This window comes from Haematobia irritans, chromosome 5 (genome assembly GCF_050003625.1).
Source record: "Haematobia irritans isolate KBUSLIRL chromosome 5, ASM5000362v1, whole genome shotgun sequence".
In the NCBI taxonomy this organism is placed as follows: Eukaryota; Metazoa; Arthropoda; class Insecta; order Diptera; family Muscidae; genus Haematobia; species Haematobia irritans.
Window position 1 is genome coordinate 63,960,775 of NC_134401.1, and position 20,651 is coordinate 63,981,425.

The 20,651-nt window shown below is 33.1% G+C and overlaps 1 protein-coding gene and 1 long non-coding RNA gene across 6 annotated transcripts in view; one reads left to right on the forward strand and one right to left on the reverse strand.

Moving 5' to 3' along the window:
• Positions 1-20,651, forward strand: part of sns (nephrin adhesion molecule sticks and stones) — a 515,450-nt gene that overhangs the window by 483,082 nt on the left and 11,717 nt on the right. The window lies entirely within an intron of this gene.
• On the reverse strand, positions 9,898-10,802 carry LOC142240892 (uncharacterized). Its single transcript, XR_012723425.1, has 3 exons — positions 10,653-10,802; positions 10,207-10,419; positions 9,898-10,140 (listed from the first exon to the last, which is right to left on the reverse strand). It is a non-coding gene; the product is annotated as an uncharacterized LOC142240892 (long non-coding RNA).

Here is a 20,651-nt window from a genome sequence, read left to right on the forward strand (position 1 = left end):
GCAATGGTTAGCATGCCAACCTTGCATATACAAGGTCGTGGGTTCGATTCCTGCTTCGACCGAACACCAAAAAGTTTTCCAGCGGTGGATGATTATCCCACCTCAGTAATGCTGGTGACATTTCTGAGGGTTTCAAAGCTTCTCTAAGTGGTTTCACTACAATGTGGAACGCCGTTCGAACTCGGCTATAAAAAGGAGGTCCCTTGTCATTGAGCTTAATATGGAATCGGAATATGAGTGCTGCAGTGATAAGAGAGAAGTTCACCAATGTGGTATCACAATGGACTGAATAGTCGAAGTGAGCTTGATACATCGGGCTGCCACCTATCCTAACCTAACCTAACTTAAAACACTTTAATACAAGAAGTCATAAAGCATCACGCTGCAAATCATCTAAAAGATAAAGTTATGTATGAATAAAAATCAAGGTCCAGAGGGACCTCATCACGCACTCAGCGAGCAGAATCAACCGCTCAGGGGAAAATAAATCGATTGAGGACATTAATCGTGAAACTTAAGCTTGACGAAATAGATTTGCCAGAATAAACAAAAATTTTGAAATAAAGTTAAGTTTTAAGACTAAAACTTCTTAAAAATCTGCTTCTCTACTTTGGTTTATGTGAAATAAAAGTTTATATTTTCTCCTCTTTAGCAAGTTTAATATATAGTTCTTTTTTTTAATTTCTCTTAAAGAAAGATTAGCATCTATATTATTTCAGTTCTGCTTAATTGGAAAAAATATGGATAGATGTTTAACCCGCGAGACCCACCTTGAAGAAGTTATATCTACGATTTGTACTATACTTTGCATCAAAGTAGTAATTCTGGTGTCAATATTGCATTCATTAAAATCAATATTGCATTCTTTAAAGAGTTCATTGTTCTTAAACCATATGAAATTTTTGCTTTATTCTTATCCATATGTCTCGATCCACATATTTATAAATATTATCTTAAATATAATCTCTTTGCCCATATGTTTTGGTGTAATTAAACTAAAATTTAACTACCCTACGGGAAATATATCAACCCCAGTACAAGACTAGCTCCTGGGGTGTATGGACTCGTCACAGTTTTGGTTAAAACGTATGGAAGGAACCGGTCACTTCAACATTTCTCATTAACGGGGACTCATGCCATAGCATAGAACACCTCTTGGGATAACTTATTAGGACTACTCCATAGAAAGTTCCTCATGACCCAGTCTAGGACAAGTTCTTAAAAACCTATTTCGCGTTGAGCATCCGAAAAATTAAACATTTTTGGAATGTGTTGAACAGCAGATTATTTTGATAGTTAAATTTCAGTAAACGCGTAGATTCACAAGACTTTGATATCAATACAGTATAGAAATCAATAAATTAAATGGAAATTTAAAAATTCCGACAAACTGAAGCACCGGTTCGTGTCCTCCGGTACGTCCGTTAGTGGCAATTTGCACGAATTTTTCGTATCTAAAAACGTAAAAGAAGTAACAAAACTAAAACGAAATAAGGCAGCCTACGGTCATTATATATCATTGCATGATATTGAATCAACTGTCAACGAACGAATATTAGAGTTTTTATTCTAGCATGTTTCGTTTTAGGACATGTTGGCTTTTTGAAGCTCGTTTCAATCATAGATTGCAACATTATATTTCTATCCCATAACACAATTAAAAATCAGTAACGATTGGCTAATGAACAAGCCACTAAATCATTGCATATAGTGAGGTTCGTTATCGAATATACTTTGATACTAAAAATATATAAATAACATACATATTTCCAATTAAATTTATTCATATTGGGTTAATTTACATGAGAATAGGAAACATAATATATTAAAATCCAGTTTTAGGGTTCAAAAAGCAATATTTTCTGGTGAGCTAACTGGCGGGGGTTGGAAAAAGGCTGTGTAACACCATTATTTAAATTACGCGTTTGTGTGAAAAGTGTTACCCTAGCGTTACACTAATTTTCCCCGCAGTTATTCCATGGCGCTATTCTTAACCCTCTACCAATCCATAACATTGTGCAGTATTGTATATCCACAATCCATGACAATGTCTCTTATACTTTGCAACCAATTTGGAATACGTTGCACTTTCTATTAAGCTAAAGTGATCTAATATTCTATACTTGTGTCTGTATTTTTTTTTTTTTTTTTTTTTTGCTAATCTCACCTAACATAAATATTAACTTCAGCTTAATATTTGGTTTCGTATCTCCATATATTTATACACTTATAATATTAAAACGGCAATTCAACACAAACTTTGGGCTTTGCAGTTCACCCACATAAAATGCTATCATGTCGCGAGGGTCAATGGACGTATGAGTTATGTGTGTCAATCGAACACCATATTGCGTTGTTCATACGACACACTGGCTGACATGACTATACCGATAACCAAAATGTCTGGCACAAGTTTGATTGTATATCATTGATTTATTAATGATATCATGGACTACTATTTTATTGCTAAAAAATATGCACACATCCACTCACACAGCGACAATTTTTTTTTTGCAATTTAAATAGCAAAAGTTTAATGAACGCACGAGTAACCTCATATCAAATGTCGAATCGAACCACACTTTTCATACATCCCATGTCAATCAGGACGCTTGACAATGGTGTTGGAAATTTCCTCTTAATTTTATTTATTGTTTTGAAAATTATAATAACAAGCCATCGCATTAAACAAAGCAAATGCAAGAAAGATTTGCATCCGATGTGTTAGTAGGTCTCAGAGCTCAAATCGGACCAGTAACGTTAAATTCTATATGGAATATGGCCAATGGTGGATTTAACACGCATATTATACAGACAATGCAATATTAGGATACGACTTCTGCGGTAGTATTATTATCTAAAATAATATAAATGATAAAAATAAAAGTACAACTTTGTGGAAATCAAACATGCTAAATTTGCTTTAATAAAATTTACTTGCATAAAATGTAATTCTTTTGGCGTAAGCATTAACCAGTAAAATTTGCTATTAACAGACATAATTATGGGTGAACATCTACAAACTTCAGTAATGACTTTGTCCTCGTTATATGTGCACGCAATTATACTTCCACAAATTGACAGAATCTATTTCGGTGCAAGCATACCTAAAGTTAAAAAATAAAAACGTTATGACAAGCTAGTGGTATGTAAACAAATGCTCGTAAGATCAATATATGTATGTCCTCTTACCACCATGCAAAAATTGGTCCGTATCGGTCCACAATTATACATAGATCCCATATAAATTTGTACTTCTTAAGCTGGAAAACCAAATTACAAGATGTTAGTTTATACCGTCTAACAACTATGCAAAAATTTGGCCATATCAGTCTATAATTATTTGACTTCCGGAACCGGAAGATTTGATTTTCGAAGCCTTTTTGAAGAGCAAATTTCATACGATCCGGTTGAAAAAATATTTTGTCAGAACAAGGCTTAAAATCTCAATTTAAAAATATGATCAAAAAGAAATTCCCTCGTAACATTGAATTGGAAAAAAAGCAAAACAAATGATTTGGATGTGGACTCTAAGTTCCAATGATATGTTTCGTATACTATAAAATATATCTGCTTTAGTTTTTAATTAAATATGTTCTTAACAGCTCATGATATATTCTATACACAGTGTAATTACATTTACAATTTCAAAGAAAAGTTGTACATTTAATTATCTATATTATTACAATTACAAAAACCATTTATAAAATGCAGCTGTTTTATAAAATTTTAATAATCATCGAACAACACAAAATTAAAAAAATACTATTTAAAAAATTCAATAAATGAGTAGTTGGATCTAAAAATTTCAGTCAATAGTGATAAATAATATTGTGTATTTATCTAGAGCTGTCTTTTATTAAATATTTTAAATAACAAACAATATTGAGAATATTGTAAAAATTATTATAATTTGTTTCTTAAAAAAATATTTCCACTTCAGTTTTTAAATTCTAAGTTTTGTGTTTAGTTATCGCGTCAAATTGATAACATGTAACATATGTCTGGTGTTGAGAGTTGCTGATTTGGTTCTTTCTGATTTGTTTGCAATGGCGTTGTCATGTATTTAATTAAAATAAATTTATTTAATTAAATGTCATATTTGAGCAAACACAATTCACATCGAATTATTTCAAACAATATGAGCTTTAATATATTTGAATGTGTGTCTCTGTGTGTGTACACACACATATATATATACAGAATTGTATGTATATGTATCTGGTAGGCCAGATTAAATTAAATTGTTATGACGACCTCGGTTCACACTGTGATGACTCATCAAAACTGGTGTTTATTGTGATTTTATTGAATTTTTATGATGTGTTTTAGATTGAATTTTAATTCGTGGTAATAACAGATCACCAGATGTACATATACAATACTCGACATTCAAATTAATTTTACAAAAACTGCGCCACCACCACCACTGCGAACCGGGTTTACCATGATTATTGATGCGAAAATAATAAAAATGAAAATATATCCGACAATTACTGTTGTAGTTATTTCGTTTTAGGTTTGTTTGTTTGATGTAATCGATAATTGATGACATTTGGAATATCCCCTTGTATTGATATGACTGGCAAATTTTATCTATTATATTATTGATAACCTTCCCCACCATGGTTTGAATTTTGCAGAGGTAGAACTAAAAATAATAATAAAAACAGGACCCGAAACATTTTTAAGACAACATTCATTGTATCTATGATATATGCACAGATAAAAATAAGTTTGAGAACCAATAACCTTTGTTGGAAAACCAATAACAAAATTTGTTAATTTTCCTGCAACAAACTAATTTGTACACTCTTAGAAAAATATGTTTTTCATATGTTCCGATATAAACAAAATGTGTTTCGGGCACAATTTTTAAGCACAATTTATTTAAGTGCAAACATGTAATGTTCCTAAACTAACACTAAATGTTTGGGACATCTATGTTAATATGTTAGAATATATTATGTTTGGGGCATGAATGTTTCAAAAAAATCATATGTGTGAATGCCAACATATATGAATTTACAAATTTCGACTAAACATACATATGTTGTGATATTTTATTCAAAGCGACAGAGAGAGAGTATAGAGAAAGAAATAGAGATGGAAACCGGGAGAGTTGACGAAAGATATCAACATAACACACCGAAAGAATCAAAAGAGAACAATTTCTGTGAAACCGCTTGCATGTTGTTTCGGAAAACTGTTTTATGATAAGGCCAAAAATTTGATATGCTTAAGTTTAAATATTATTTAATTTGAATAAAGAGAATGGACATTCCGAACCAAGAGAATATACATTTGAAAAACAAACAGCATACGTTTTCGCCTTGAGAGCAGCATTTTATGTATGTGTGGACATGTGTTTTGTTTATCATTTTGGCATTATGGGCACAATTTTTTTCTTGGTTCGTTAAAAGAAATCAGTGGTCTTCATAAAAATAACAAAAAGGGCACTATACTCTTTTTAGAGTTGGGACAGCAAAATGAAATAAGGAGGAAATAGTGAAAAATTACGCAGTAAAATGTATAAAAACAAAGTATAGTTCCTCTTTATTAATAAGTAGTCCACGAGGAGTTGACGGACACCTTCAAATATAAAAGCGGGAATTAAGTTCGAGTTTTGCAGCTAAAACAATTTAAAAAGTTTATTTTCTTTAAAATGAATTATTAAAGAAAAATAAAAGGCATTTTAGAGCGATGGTATTAAATGCTAGTAAAAAACTGTTCACGCCTAAATAAATTTATGTTTATATTATAAAATTATTTATGTATGTTTATACTCGACTCCACGTTCTTCTCTTGTTAGAGTTTTTGAATTCCTTCCAAATTTTAAAGTTTTGTACCAAAAACAGTTTTTTGTTACAAAATTTTTATTTTTGCAATAAAAAAATAATATTTTATCCAAAAATCAGCCAATTTCGTTTATATCAAGCACTGTTACTGACTATAAATCTTTAATAACCCACATTTCGAATATTTCACATTTCATAATAAAAATTTAATATAGTATAAATATAAATGTGTAAATTAAAAAAAAAACAAAAAAAAAAATGTTCGGTCGGACCAGGGATTGAACCCACGACCCTTTGCATGCAAGGCAGACATGCTAACCACTGCTCCACGTGGCAAACAAATGTATGTTTCTGTTAAATAATGTTATGTTTGCATGAGCTCGTGGGCGCTGCAAACTATGCTATATAAATGTAACTTAAAACGATAATTATCTACTGGTGACTATAACAGCTACGTAGCCCAGTGGATAGTGTGTTGGCTTACAAACTGTATGGTCCTCGGTTCGATTCTCCGTGCAGGCGAAAGGTAAAATTTAAAAAAATTTATAAAAGTGAATAATTTCTTCTACATTATTTTTTCATTTCATTTCATTTCATTTATTTATTTTTGGGTTCCTAATACACAAGATATATATCTTATAATGAGTATTAGAATCAATAATGTTATAATAAATATAATAAGTAGATATTTTACGATATTTTAAGAAGTATAATAATAATAATTATGAATAGGAATAACATATAATATGGTTATGAATTAGATAAAAGGTTATTTGTTAAGAGCTTGATAACTTTTTTTTTTTAAAAACGCATAAAATTTGCAAAATCTCATCGGTTCTTTATTTGAAACGTTAGATTGGTCCATGACATTTACTTTTTGAAGATAATTTCATTTAAATGTTGACCGCGGCTGCGTCTTAGGTGGTCCATTCGGAAAGTCCAATTTTGGGCAACTTTTTCGAGCATTTCGGCCGGAATAGCCCGAATTTCTTCGGAAATGTTGTCTTCCAAAGCTGGAATAGTTGCTGGCTTATTTCTGTAGACTTTAGACTTGACGTAGCCCCACAAAAAATAGTCTAAAGGCGTCAAATCGCATGATCTTGGTGGCCAACTTACCGGTCCATTTCTTGAGATGAATTGTTCTCCGAAGTTTTCCCTCAAAATGGCCATAGAATCGCGAGCTGTGTGGCATGTAGCGCCATCTTGTTGAAACCACATGTCAACCAAGTTCAGTTCTTCCATTTTTGGCAACAAAAAGTTTGTTAGCATCGAACGATAGCGATCGCCATTCACCGTAACGTTGCGTCCAACAGCATCTTTGAAAATATACGGTCCAATGATTCCACCAGCGTACAAACCACACCAAACAGTGCATTTTTCGGGATGCATGGGCAGTTCTTGAACGGCTTCTGGTTGCTCTTCACTCCAAATGCGGCAATTTTGCTTATTTACGTAGCCATTCAACCAGAAATGAGCCTCATCGCTGAACAAAATTTGTCGATAAAAAAGCGGATTTTCTGCCACTGATTTTGGTAATAAAATTCAATGATTTGCAAGCGTTGCTCGTTAGTAAGTCTATTCATGATGAAATGTCAAAGCATACTGAGCATCTTTCTCTTTGACACCATGTCTGAAATCCCACGTGATCTGTCAAATACTAATGCATGAAAATCCTAACCTCAAAAGAATCACCCTTTATTAATAATTTTTTTTTTTTTTTTTTTTTTTTTTTTTTTTTTTTTTTTTTGTTATTTAATCGCCCTGAATTAGATATCTTGTTAGTTTCGTCTTGAACTGCACTGTGTTGTATATACGTTGAAGTTGATTGGGTAACTGATTCCAGAGACGAGTCGCATATATATAAAACTGCCGCTCAGATAACTGACTTCTATGTCGAGTCTGTATCAAATTGTTACCACGGTTGGATCTAGCGAATGTTAATCGTTCGTAGAGGTATGATGGTTCCTTTGTGTGTATAATTTTTTGGAGGAATAACAGAGTTCTGAGTTGAACGTATTTGTCAAACGGGATACCAAAAATTTTGTTCGCAAAAAGTGTCACACTATCATAACGTTTCAATCCGAAGACATAGCGGGCAATATTGTTGAACGTGGTTGTTAGTCTTTTTAAGTCGGTGGTGTTACATCCAGAGAAAATTTCACAACAATACAACAAAGTAGGGAGGACATAGGATTTGGCCAACAGCAGTCTTATACGAAAAGGTGTAAACGCTTGAGTGCACCAAAGATTACGCAACATACCGTATATTTTACCACAGTTAGCATTAATATGATCAGACCAAGTCAAATTCTCATTAAAAGTTACTCCAAGATTCTTCACTTTCTTCACAAGTTCTATTTGGCAGTTACCCAGAAATATGTTAACATTGTCCAGACTTGTGGATTTCTTATGAATCAAAATTGCCTTCGATTTATTGGGGTTCAGAGCTAGGCCATTTCCATTCGCCCAATCCAGGATCTTGTTGAGATCATTGTTAACATTCATTACGCACCTATCGATTGCATCAGTAGTGGTAGATGTATATAACTGGACATCATCAGCATACATTCTTATGTTCGTATGTTCTAGCTGGTTCGGTAAATCATTCGAGTACATCGTATATAGCAAGGGTCCAAGTATGGACCCCTGAGGAACGCCCCTTTTTGTTGTCATCTGTGACGATGCATTGTTACCAGAAACGGTCAATTGCTTTCTGTCTTCCAAGTAGCTAGACATTAATCGTACAGTAGATTCAGAGAATGAAAACAAGTGGATGAGTTTATAATACAAAGTCGGATAGTGGACAGTGTCAAAAGCTTTCGAATGATCTAATAGTACCAAAATAGAGACTTCATTTTTGTCAAGATATTTGTATTACAGAAAAAGGTGCCAATAACTAAAAAATTTCGTGGAAGTGAAAATTACGAGTATGTTAGGGAATGAGCACAATCGTGTTTGGGAAAAATTCTTCCAAGCATATAATATTTTTGGCTCAAAATGCTTCCAAACATATAATATGTTCACATAAACAAACATATTAATGTTTCGGCAGTATGCAATAATATATGTGCTTCCTGCAAAATATGTTTGGAACATATGTTAAAGAAGCGATTTTTTTTGAGGGTGTACTTTTAATAACCATTATTACAAAAAAGTTGTTAGCAATTGTTACCATCAGAAGGCAACAAATAATTTGTGTTTTCAATAACATAATTTGTAAGTAATTCGTTGAGCTTCCAACAGTACAAAATATTTGTTGTTGAACGTTACGTTAAATGCTCAACAAATATTTTTGAATTTGAACGAAAAAAAACTGTATATGGTTTGTTGGAGTCTATCAAAGACCTGTAACAAATTTATTGGTGTATTGACAAAAAATTAAATTAAAATTGACAGAATTATTGCACCAAAATTGCAAAATTGCCGGAACAGTTTTGGAGATATTTTGTTAAGTACACACAGTGAAGGAATATGACCAAAATGCTATTTTTGGACGGGGAACATATAGTAGTTTTGTGTCGAAAATCCTATACTCAGTTTTGTAAATATATGACGATTTTAAATTTGAGTAGTCCAGCGTCTAGCAAGTAATTTGACAACTTTTTGTGATATATATTCTAGTTAATTAGAATTGTAATAACTCTAATCCCGATATTAATATGGTTTTATTAATTATTTCATACAACAAACACATTTAAGAAACTACCAAATTGAAAAATATAAATTTTTCACAGATATTTATAAATGCTTTTCTGTATTCTCTGATGAATGAGCTCTTTGCTTGCTATCAAACACGTGCATGTTGTGTAAAAATTGGTGGATCTGACCAGATATTATTAGATCTGCCGCCATATCTGATTAGATACGGTAGTATATCTAGGCAGATATGGTCAGATCCGAAAAATGGTAATATCTGATCAGATCTAATTCTAAAGGAGTTAGATCTGACCAGATCTCAAATTTGGCCCACATCTAATTATATCTAATCTGATATAATTAGATGTTAATATATATAATTATATATAATTTTATCTACAAATTGTAACACTTCCCCGTTACATATAATATTACCCTATTTAATAAAACGAATTATATAATATACTATATTAATAATGGTAAAACTGTATTATTTAAATTACTATTGAGATCGTACATTTTATGTATGTTAAATAACTTAAGTTTTAGAATTCATTAAAAACAAAAAACAAAAAAACAAACAATAGTGGTCTATTTACTACTTTTGTCGTTTGATCTCGCCAAGACGTTGGGACATTGCCCTCTCGACGTTTTTTTTTCGATTGTGGCTCCCAATTCCGCTCTTTCGCAACCCGGAATCAAAAATCTAAAGACAGAAAAAGATTTATCAGTTAATTTGAAATTTATAGATTTGGTATAAGGGTATACTTACCAACAATAGCTTCTCTGGCCCTGTAATTTAGGGCAAAAACGGGTTCTAACTGTCTCTCCAAACCCTGTGCCCTTGGGGGTTGTCCACGCCTTCCAGCAACTTGAATACGCCTTCCAGCAACTTGCGAGCCACATGCGAAGCCTTGCGGGACGTCCCCAATGCCATGTTGTGAATGATGGCACGACAATATATGTTATTCCCAAAACATATCATCTGTAAAGAAACAAAAATAAAATTACTTAATTATTCATGGTTATGTTGAAATCATTTTATTCATTATTCCACAAAACATTTATATTTCTATCAAATCTTATCAACCTATGGATGGGAAGCATCCAGAGCATTGCAAAATATATAATTTTGTCTAAATTCATTGTTTCAAAAAAAGTAAAAGTAGGTCCAACAAAACACTTTTGACAACTATTAGATTTGCTCTTGATACTTACCTTTTCATCAAAATTGCTGCCAAGAAACTCTCCTCATCATCACTACATTGGACGGATTGCTCTACCGTAATTTCTGGTAAAACCTGGCTTTGTTTTAGAGCTTCTAGTTGATCCTCCGTCTCCCTTATGTTCTTTTGCAGAAACTCAATTTCATTTTCCTGAAAGAAAAACCATTTATTTTTATATTTATATATAGATAATAACTAAACGCAAAACTTACCTCGTCACTGGACGTAGTTATGAGAAGATATTAGATTTTTATATGAAATAAAAATATCAAACTCGCATTATCAAATATTTGATATATATTTTTTTTTTCAAATTTAATAACACAGGCGTTGCTAATGGTGATAGTTATGGGGTGACATTTTTGAAAACAAAAAGACAGTTGTGTCTGAAAGTTAAGCATTTTATGAAGACACTTTAAAATGATATTTAAAAGGGTTTCTTGAAACTGTCGCAACATATAAAGATTGTTTGGTTATGTTCACCACTTGTTTTGATGTGCGACCAAACATACGTGCTTGTAACCAAGTATATCACGTTAATATTCTCGTAACAAACACATTATTTTTAAACACAAACATATACAAATAGTTTTTTATCCGTGTTACAGAACTGGTTCATGATTTAATGCGATATATATAATTAGATATGGTGCTATATATAGTATATATAATTAGATATGATGTCATATATGAAGATATACAATTAGATCTTACCAGATATGACTGATATAAATAGATATAACAACATATATAATTAGATCTTGAATCAGATCTAATCATATATAACACTATACATAACATATCTCCGTAGATCTATTTATATCTACAACCATATCTGAGCAGATATAATTATATATACTTTGATATTATTAGACATGATTAGATCTCTCAATTTTTACACGGGTGTGCTCATACTCATTTTGTTCTAACGGTATTCTTCGCATACTTCTTTTAGCTTTCGTACATGTTCTCAGCGATGTGCGCGTAACCAGTCTTGTATTTTTGTTTTTGTTTTCGTATCGATAGCAGTCAACTATTTTCGCAACAAAACAATTTGTTGAAAATTCAGGATGTTTTTACTGTTTTCTCTGTCAAAAAATAATTCTTTCCTCCCAAACGAAATTTTAGACAAACAAAGTTCGTTTCTCATTTGCTTTTCGCTGTAAGGAAGTGTATTTGGAAGAAAAGTATATACTTTTTGTGATAAACGTTTATTCTTTTCCAGGATGTAAAAACAATTTCATAAAGACTAACTCAAAAAAAAAAACATTGTTTTCTTGCTAATTGCATTTCCCTCACATCTTTCTCACATCCACGAGGTTTTTTAGTTCTTAACACCTTTTCCTGTAATACCAACAATGTAGAAGAAATTATACGATTTTATAAATTTTTAAATTTTTTTTACATTTCGCCTGGACGGAGAATCGAACCGCGGACCATGCACTTTGTTAGCCAACACACTTACCACTGAGCTATGTACCTGTTATGGTCATCAAAAGATAATTATCCATATAAGTTATATTTATATAGCATAGCTTGCGGCGCCCACGAACCGCATAAACAAAGTTTATTTAACAGAAACAAACATTTAGTTTGGCACCGTGGAGCAGTGGTTGCTACGACTTGCATGCCAAGGGTCGTGGGTTCGATCCCTGCTTCGACCAAAGGTTTTTTTGTTTTTTGTTTACATATATTCCAGATATGTTCGGAAGATTCCGAAAAAATGTTCAACATTACTTTGTACTATATTAAATTTTGAACTGTAAAATGTGTCTTATTAAAAACCTAAAGTCAGAAAAGAACAGTGTTTGATATAAACGAAATGGACAGTGTTGTTGTTATTGAAAAAATAAAAATTTTGTAACAAACGAATTTTTTTGGTGATAAAAGTTTAAAAATTTCGATGCAATTCAAAAAACTCTAACAAAAGAAAAACGTTTTAGGTACACGTTTTCCAAACGTTTTTTTTTCTTTGCGTGTACAAACACATTTCAACAACAAATGCCTCATATTCAATAGACAAATTTGTTGAGCATCAGCAGATTTTACATACAAATAAAGTTGTTAATATTTATTTGCAGTTATTTTTTTGTGTGTGGGTAACACCCAAATATCGCAAATTTAAAACCTTCGAAAGAACTAAACAACAATAACAATTAAGGATACTTTAGCATTGTACTAAAACACACTCTCATTATCATCGATGATATCCCATTGGTATTATTGGAGTTCTCATAACACTCTTCATCTATTTTTGATAAAAAAAAAAAATTTGGTTTGGGTTATTGGATAAACAAATTTGAGTCTATATTGGGCTAAATAAAATATCGTCCGAAATTATATTCGAAGGTGGGCCAAACTTTGAGACGTTCAAGAAGTCAAATCAGAGAATTTGTTTTTATTGGAGATGTGATCCAACGCAGCCCACCTTCGAACTTGCACTGACTGCAGGCATAAAAGCTTTGGCAAATTTCAAAACACTATCTTGATTATTAAAGTATTTGAAGTTATCATACAGATCGAACATCTTTAGAATGTGTATATTCTATACTATTGGATGTCAATAACTCGATGGAATCGCGAAATTATTATATCCACAATGCTATTATAATGACCGTTTTTAAATTGTACAATATTTTCTTATCTCAACGTTTTTACAGACAGAGAGAGAGAGAAAGAGGACGATTCTTTTACACTTTTTTCCAAAATTGGTTTCCTGTTCTTCATTGTTAGAGACTAGAAATAGCTTATAGGCAAGTCACCCAAAATAATTCCAATGATTCTATCGGGACATTTAGGACAGGGCACATATCTTTCAAATTACATGTTTCAGTGTATTGCGAAAACTTTTAGCCCCAGTTTATATATCCTTCCATTCATCCAACTTTCTTTTTTCTACACTGTTTTTATACCAACCCCTCAAATACAAACGCACCAGTCCTAGGCCACTTCAGTTATTGTTCTTTTTCCATTTGTTGAGTCAGCAGTGTAATTGTCTTGCTGTCGTCCTTTCACTTGAGCTCAGATCAGTTAATTGCTACTTCCGTTCGAATCATTCCCAACCCATCATGGCAGATGGACTTCATTTCCATGATAATTAGAGCGCTACAGACATGAGAATTACATCATCGAAAATTCACTTGGAATACGCTTACACTGCTCCAACTGTCTCTGCTACTTGCTTCGTCATTCCGTATGGCAATGACAGTGACAGAAGGCAATGACATGTTCACATGATGGGGGCCACGTTTACTGCCTTGATCGGCGGGCTTGCCCCAGCAATAATTTTTAAATGCGTTCCCATATTTGTATTTCTTTGTACATATTTAAAAGTTAACAACTTGATTAACATGTACACTTGTCCGAGGCATAAAAATCACCTCCAGTTTTGTAAGGACTAAGAAATATGGCCAGAATGAATGCGTGATGCTGTGACATTTCTTTCACATCATTTTGGTTGGTTACGTACGTGAGGATGAGAGACAAATTAAAGGCATTCTGGTAAAGGAAAACTGATGTTCAACTTTCGTTGGTATGATGAAGTGCAATTTTTCATTTTTAATCGAAGTCAATGTACTGGTCTCAACGTTCATTTATTCTGCACATTGACTGATGATTTTGAGTTAAGGCCAATTTTCGTAAGGCATTTACCATTACGAGGCCTCATAATAATTGACGGTTGATAATTTTCGAGAAATTTACCAGAGGAAATATTAAGTTATTGGCTATATGTGGTTGCCGATATGTTTAGACTACTGAGTTTATTGTGGTACGAGAGATGGCCGCCCTATTCTATATCAAGTTCAAGGACCACTTTTTTTACCAACAAAATGTTTTGTTTATTCCGCAACCATATAAAATATTAATGTTCAGACATCGTAAAATAAATAGTTGATGGGGTTTATTCAAAGCATTTACGAACATTCAGGATGATTGCTTGGAAACATGAGTAAATACTTACTCAATTGTGGAAATGGCCCAGAGTTTAGTCATATTTTTGCCTTAAAAATAAGTGTTTACGATTTTGAAAATTAAATGAGTAGATAGACTTAATTTACGCTCTTATTATTCATATATGAATATTGAAGTATCTTTTAAAAGTTTTTTAATAAATCAAAAATGACATAATTGGCGAGTTATTTATAACCCTACCGTAATCGTTTTAAATGTGAAAGTAATTCAGAAAAACTCGAACGGAAATGTCTGCAATGATTTAATTGTTTTTTTTTTACAAATTATTGACAAATCGAGAATATAGGCAAATTTGTTTCTCTTCGACTACCAGTATCGATATTTCTCTACAACTACTCACATGAATGCTCATAAAGAGCAATCACAATTCCATTCTAGTCATGTTCGATGTCACAAAGAGCAACAACAAAATGGGTCAATAACCACAAAGAAGAATATAAAAAATGCGTCATAGAGAACGGGACATTAAAAATGCTGTACCACTATTCACCGATGCAACAGCGACTGATGCTTGGTTATGGAAAACAAGTGAAAAATTAAACAACATTTGTCAGCATAGACTTGCATACGAATCAACCGCACCTTCCGTTTCCTATACCCAGGAGAAAGTTGCTGCCAACTCTTAAGCCAATACAGACCCACTCCCTTGTCAAATGGTAGCCAGCAATGCACTTTGCATATCCATTGACAGCATTCGTCCGGGCATGACATATTTACAGCTTCAACTTGGCAACTGTATTAGCCTGAAAGTGCAATGGAAACAACAACTTCCCATATATCCCTAGTCACCCAATGAGCGCTTTCCACCCACACAACTACAAAAGAAGCCGATTTAACATGGAACATCTGGAACAAAAAACAGTCTCCACAATATTTAACGTTGTTCCCTTTTTTCCATCCAACTGTTGTTGATGGTGATCCTGTTGCCTGGTTTGCCTTTATTAAGCCCATGTTTGCCACGCTGCCTGTGCCAGTGTATTAAAATGGCAACATTTATAAAAGTGAACAACTTTAAACGATGACATGAAGTTAGTGCTTGCTGGAACTACCATGCTTCTCTTTGCTCCGGCTTCAGCAATGCTTCCTACAATCGCATATGGACCTCAGTTCTCCTTTACCACCAAGAAATATCAACAAAACATTTGAAGTTCTTTGGGAACTGCTGGTGGAAAAAAATAAATAAGGAACAATCTATGAGCGGCAACACAATACACTAACTTGAGCAAAGATACCATATAAAATCTGTTGTCCCCATCATAGGGCAATAAAAGTACACCATCTGTTGTATGGCTGTTTGCAGAAAATGAAATTAATAAACACTTCTTGTGCCGTGATTGGAAAGCCACAAACCATCAACAAGCTGCATACAATCGCCTTGTTGTTGTGCTAAATCGACTGTAGGATAGTACGCAGCATTAAATGACACAGTCTTGCCTGTTGAGGGCAACCAATGTAGTTGTGGGGAAGTGATATGCATTAGAATTTGATTCTTTGGAATCGGGAAATCGAGAAAATTCTAGAATTCATGAATATATATATGCATATAAAATTTTTATACCTTAAACCACATAGTGGTCAGGGTATAATAAGTTTGATCTGCCAAAAAATGTGCCTACCAGAAATATTGATTTTAGACCCCATAAAATATATACCGATCGACTCAGAATCACCTCCTGAGTAGAGGTGTGCACGTGACACGAAATTGTCGTGACTCACGAAAATTTTCGTGATTCGTGCGTGAGTCGTGAGTCACGCTCATGACAACAGCGTGAGTGTGCGTGAGCGTGATTAACAAACCAAAATGTCGTGCGTGAGCGTGAGTCACGAAAATAATATCTTCGTGAGTGTGCGTGAGTAATGAATTACACTCACGACAATATTCCTGCTCACCACCATAAAACGCTTAAGAGTTAAAATCAATTACAATTCTAGTGACACCTGAGATGTTAAGAGTTTAATAACACTCTCGATTTAATAATGCTCATGTTTTCAGACACTTCGGTAAGGTAAATTAATCATAAAATTATTCGTGAGTCACGATATTTTTCGTGATTCACGGTATTTTTCGTGAGTCACGGTATTTTTTGTCAGTCACGACGTTTTCGTGCGTGAGTGTGCGTGAATACAAATTTTCTTCTCGTGAGTGTGCGTGAGCGTGAGTCCTACCAAAAAATATCGTGCGTGAGTGTGCGTGAGTGTGCGTGAGTATGATTTTGCTGTCGTGAGTGTGCGTGAGCGTGAGTAAACTATTACTCACGTGCACACCTCTACTCCTGAGTCGATCTATCGCTTGGTGTCCGTCCGTCCATCTGTCCATGTATTTGTTGTTCACAGGATTCCGGTCGCAATTATTAACCGATTTTGATGAAATTTGGTACAGAGAGTTTTTTGGGCACAAGGACGAACGCTATTGAATTTGGAAGAAATCGGATCAAATTTAGATATAGCTCCCATATATATGTATCGCCCGATTTTGACAAATGGCGTCACGTTGCGCTTTTTTTCAAACGGATCGTCATCAAATTTGGCAAAAGGTAATCTTTTTCATCGCCCTTCAAGTCTGCAAAATTTCATCCAAATCGGTTCAGATTTAGCTATAGCTCCCATATATATGTACTGCCCGATTTTTCTAAATTTGGCCATAAAACCCTTATTTATCAACCGATCTTACTCAAATTTGGCTTAATGTAGTCTTCTATAGCACTTACTATATGTGCAAAAAATCATGGAAATCGGTTCAGATTTAGATATAGCTGCCATATATATGTATACCTCGATTTTCCCAAATTTGGCAATAGAACCCTTATTTATTAACCGATCTCACTCAAAGTTGGCTAGATCCAGTCCTCTATAGTACTAACTATATGTGCAAAATTTCATCGAAATCGGTTCAGATTTAGATATAGCTTCCATATATGTATCGCCAGATTTTGAAAAATTCCCCTTATAACCTTATGTTTGACCATACAGGCCTCATTTCTTAACTGATCTTACTCAAATCTTGCACAAGGTAACCTTTTGTGGTATTAATCAAATCCGCAAAATATTATGCAAATTGGTTCAGATTTAGATATGGCTTCCATATATATGCATCGCTCGATTTTCCCAAATTTGGCCATAGTAATCTTATTTATTAACCAATGTTAATCAAATTTCAAATTTTGATGTACTAGCCGATCGTATTTATACGTACTTGTAGCTCTTACATAAGAATATTGCTCGATTTTTACAAATTTGGATTTATTACCCACACTAATTGAGCGATTTTCTCTTTTTTTAATTTTTATTTAACAATGGGCTCAATATTAGTGCACCCAGAGAAGGAATATGATCATCTCAAACATGTTTTAAGAGCAAAATGTTATTTTTGGGTGTTGACCATATAACATGGTTTTCACAACCATGTTATTTTCTCGGAAATCATGTATCTGATTTCGGCAAGCAGATTATATTTGACGAGAAAATAACATTTTAGTGACAAACATGTTACATGGTCACCATACAAAAATAATATTTTGCTCTTGAAACATGTTTGAGGTGATCATATTCCTTCTCTGCGTGTGGCATACTAATCCCGTAGGTGCAATATCAACTACAGCCAGTGTGCTAGAAGTAGGAGACATTCCCTATATGTAGGTTTTTTTTCTAATATTTAGCGTCTTGTAGGGACGTAGGGCCACAATGTAGGGACATTTTGTAATAATTTTTTCATTTTGGTGGCTCTGGAGGAGGAAATTAAAAGCCGACAAGGCTTGATCTTTAACAATGTGTGGTAACAACAGTTACCACTCGTGCCAAAACAAAAAAAATCAAAAAAAAAAAAAAAAAAACAAAAGATTACCACAAATTACAACAAATCTACCAAACAAATATTTCTATAGAAATTTTTGTCAAAACTTTATTCCTATAGAACAATTTGTTAACATTTTATTTCTACAGAAAATTTTGTCAAAATTTAATCTCTATAGAAATTTTTTCTAAATATTATTTCTATAAATTTTTTTTTCAAAATGTTATTTCTTTGTAATTTTTCTCAAAATTTTATTTCTATAGAATTTATTATCAAATATTTATTTCTTTAGAAAAATTACTCAAAAAAATTTGAGATTTAACAAAAAAAAAAAAAATACTATTTTTGGTAGAATTCTACCAACTGTGGCAACCGTGGTGGTAATACAAATTTATTTTCTAGGTTATATACGTTGCATTTTCATGTTTCAAGATAATAAAGTACTTAGAACCATTTTGTTTTGTAAAATTTGTTTAAATTTAACGAAAAATATACCCGGGAAGATTGTTTGGGATTGTATGGGAAAGTAGGGAACTTTTTTTTTGTCCTTGTAGGGTAAACCGAACATTTTCCCTGGCAACACTGACTATGAGCTATAGTCAGATTGATACAAAGCACCCATAAACATGTACCCCTTAATTTTCTTAAATATGCAACTGCGGTTTATCTCCCATACCTATATGTTACCCCACAAATGCTTATGATTACTAATTCAGTAAGGGTGGTTTAGGGTATGATATAGTCGGCCCCGCCCGACTTTCTACTTTACTTACTTGTTTTTATATATAAGGGATCGTAAACATTTCACATAAGAGTATCTTTATTAACAACGACATTTAGACCGCAGTAATGTCTTTACTGGCTAGGCTAGGCGAACTTTTTGTAGAGTTCGCCATGGATTCCATTTAAGAAGTTCTCTTAAAGACAAGAACCTCCGGGAAATGAATGACCGGTGCAGAACTAGCCGCTGTATATGGTTCTAGGCCATGTTTATGGTTCTGTTGTCAAAATGTATTTATTTAGACCGATCTCCCGATTTTACTTCGTGGGCTTCTAGAATCCGTGGTTTTTATCGCATTTGCCTGAAATTTGAAATCTAGAGGTATTTTAGGACCAGAAAGAGGTGTGCCACAAATGGTGAGTATCGGTCAATGGTTTGGTATAACACCCATATAGACCGATCTTCCGATTTTACTTTTTGGGTTTGTAGAAATCGTAGTACGTAGTAGTTGTTCAATTTTCCTGAAATTGAAAATTTGAAGGTTTTGTAGGACTATAAATAAATGGGATTCTAGAAACCGTAGTTTTTATCCAATTTGTGTGAAATTTGAAATCAAGAAGTATTTTAAGACAATAAAAATGTGCGACGAAAACGTTGAGTATCGGTCCATGTTTCAGTATAGCCACCATAAGACCAATCTCCCGATTTAACTCCTTGGATTTCTCGAAACCGTAGTTTCTATCCGATTTGCCTGAATTTAGAAATATACTGGTATATTAGACTCACAAAAACGTGTATCGGATTTAGTATTTATCGGCCCATTTGGTAAGGCCTCTATATAGACCGATTTCACTTCTTGAGGGTATAGACGGCGCACTGATTATGAAAACTGCTTGAAACTGAAAGTAAAATTTCCAGATTTTACATCTCGTAATCATCTAAATAATGGGGGTGAAAATCTACAAATTGTAGATTTCAAATACTTGTTAATATTAGAAATTGACTTAACATAGCGGAATAGTTTATATGTCGATATAAAGGGAATATACATTATATAATTTATACATTAATAAAATGTCGACATATATAAATATTGCTCGTTATTCTTCTTTTTTTTTTTGGTAAATGCTTAAGAATGGAAATTTATGTTAAATACAAAGAAAATAACCTGAACTATTTTATGGGAAGAATGAACTTCCTTGTGCGAAAAGTGATCTAAACTTTTAGAAATTTTCACAATGCGTTGTTTAATTAGAGAATTTAATGAAATTTTTTAATTTTTAACTACCATTCTCGAAACCCTTCCTTTTCATAAAAGCAATTATGAACTAATAGTGAAATTGGCTAGCGCCATATTAACCACGCCGAGGTTCAGTCTTACTATTTCTGCACAGAAATAATTATCACCAAAATATTTCCAATTAAAAAGTTAATTGTATCTGGAAAATTTTTCAATTAAAAAATTGATTTGTTTTTTTCATTTGGTTCATCACAATAAGCACACAAAG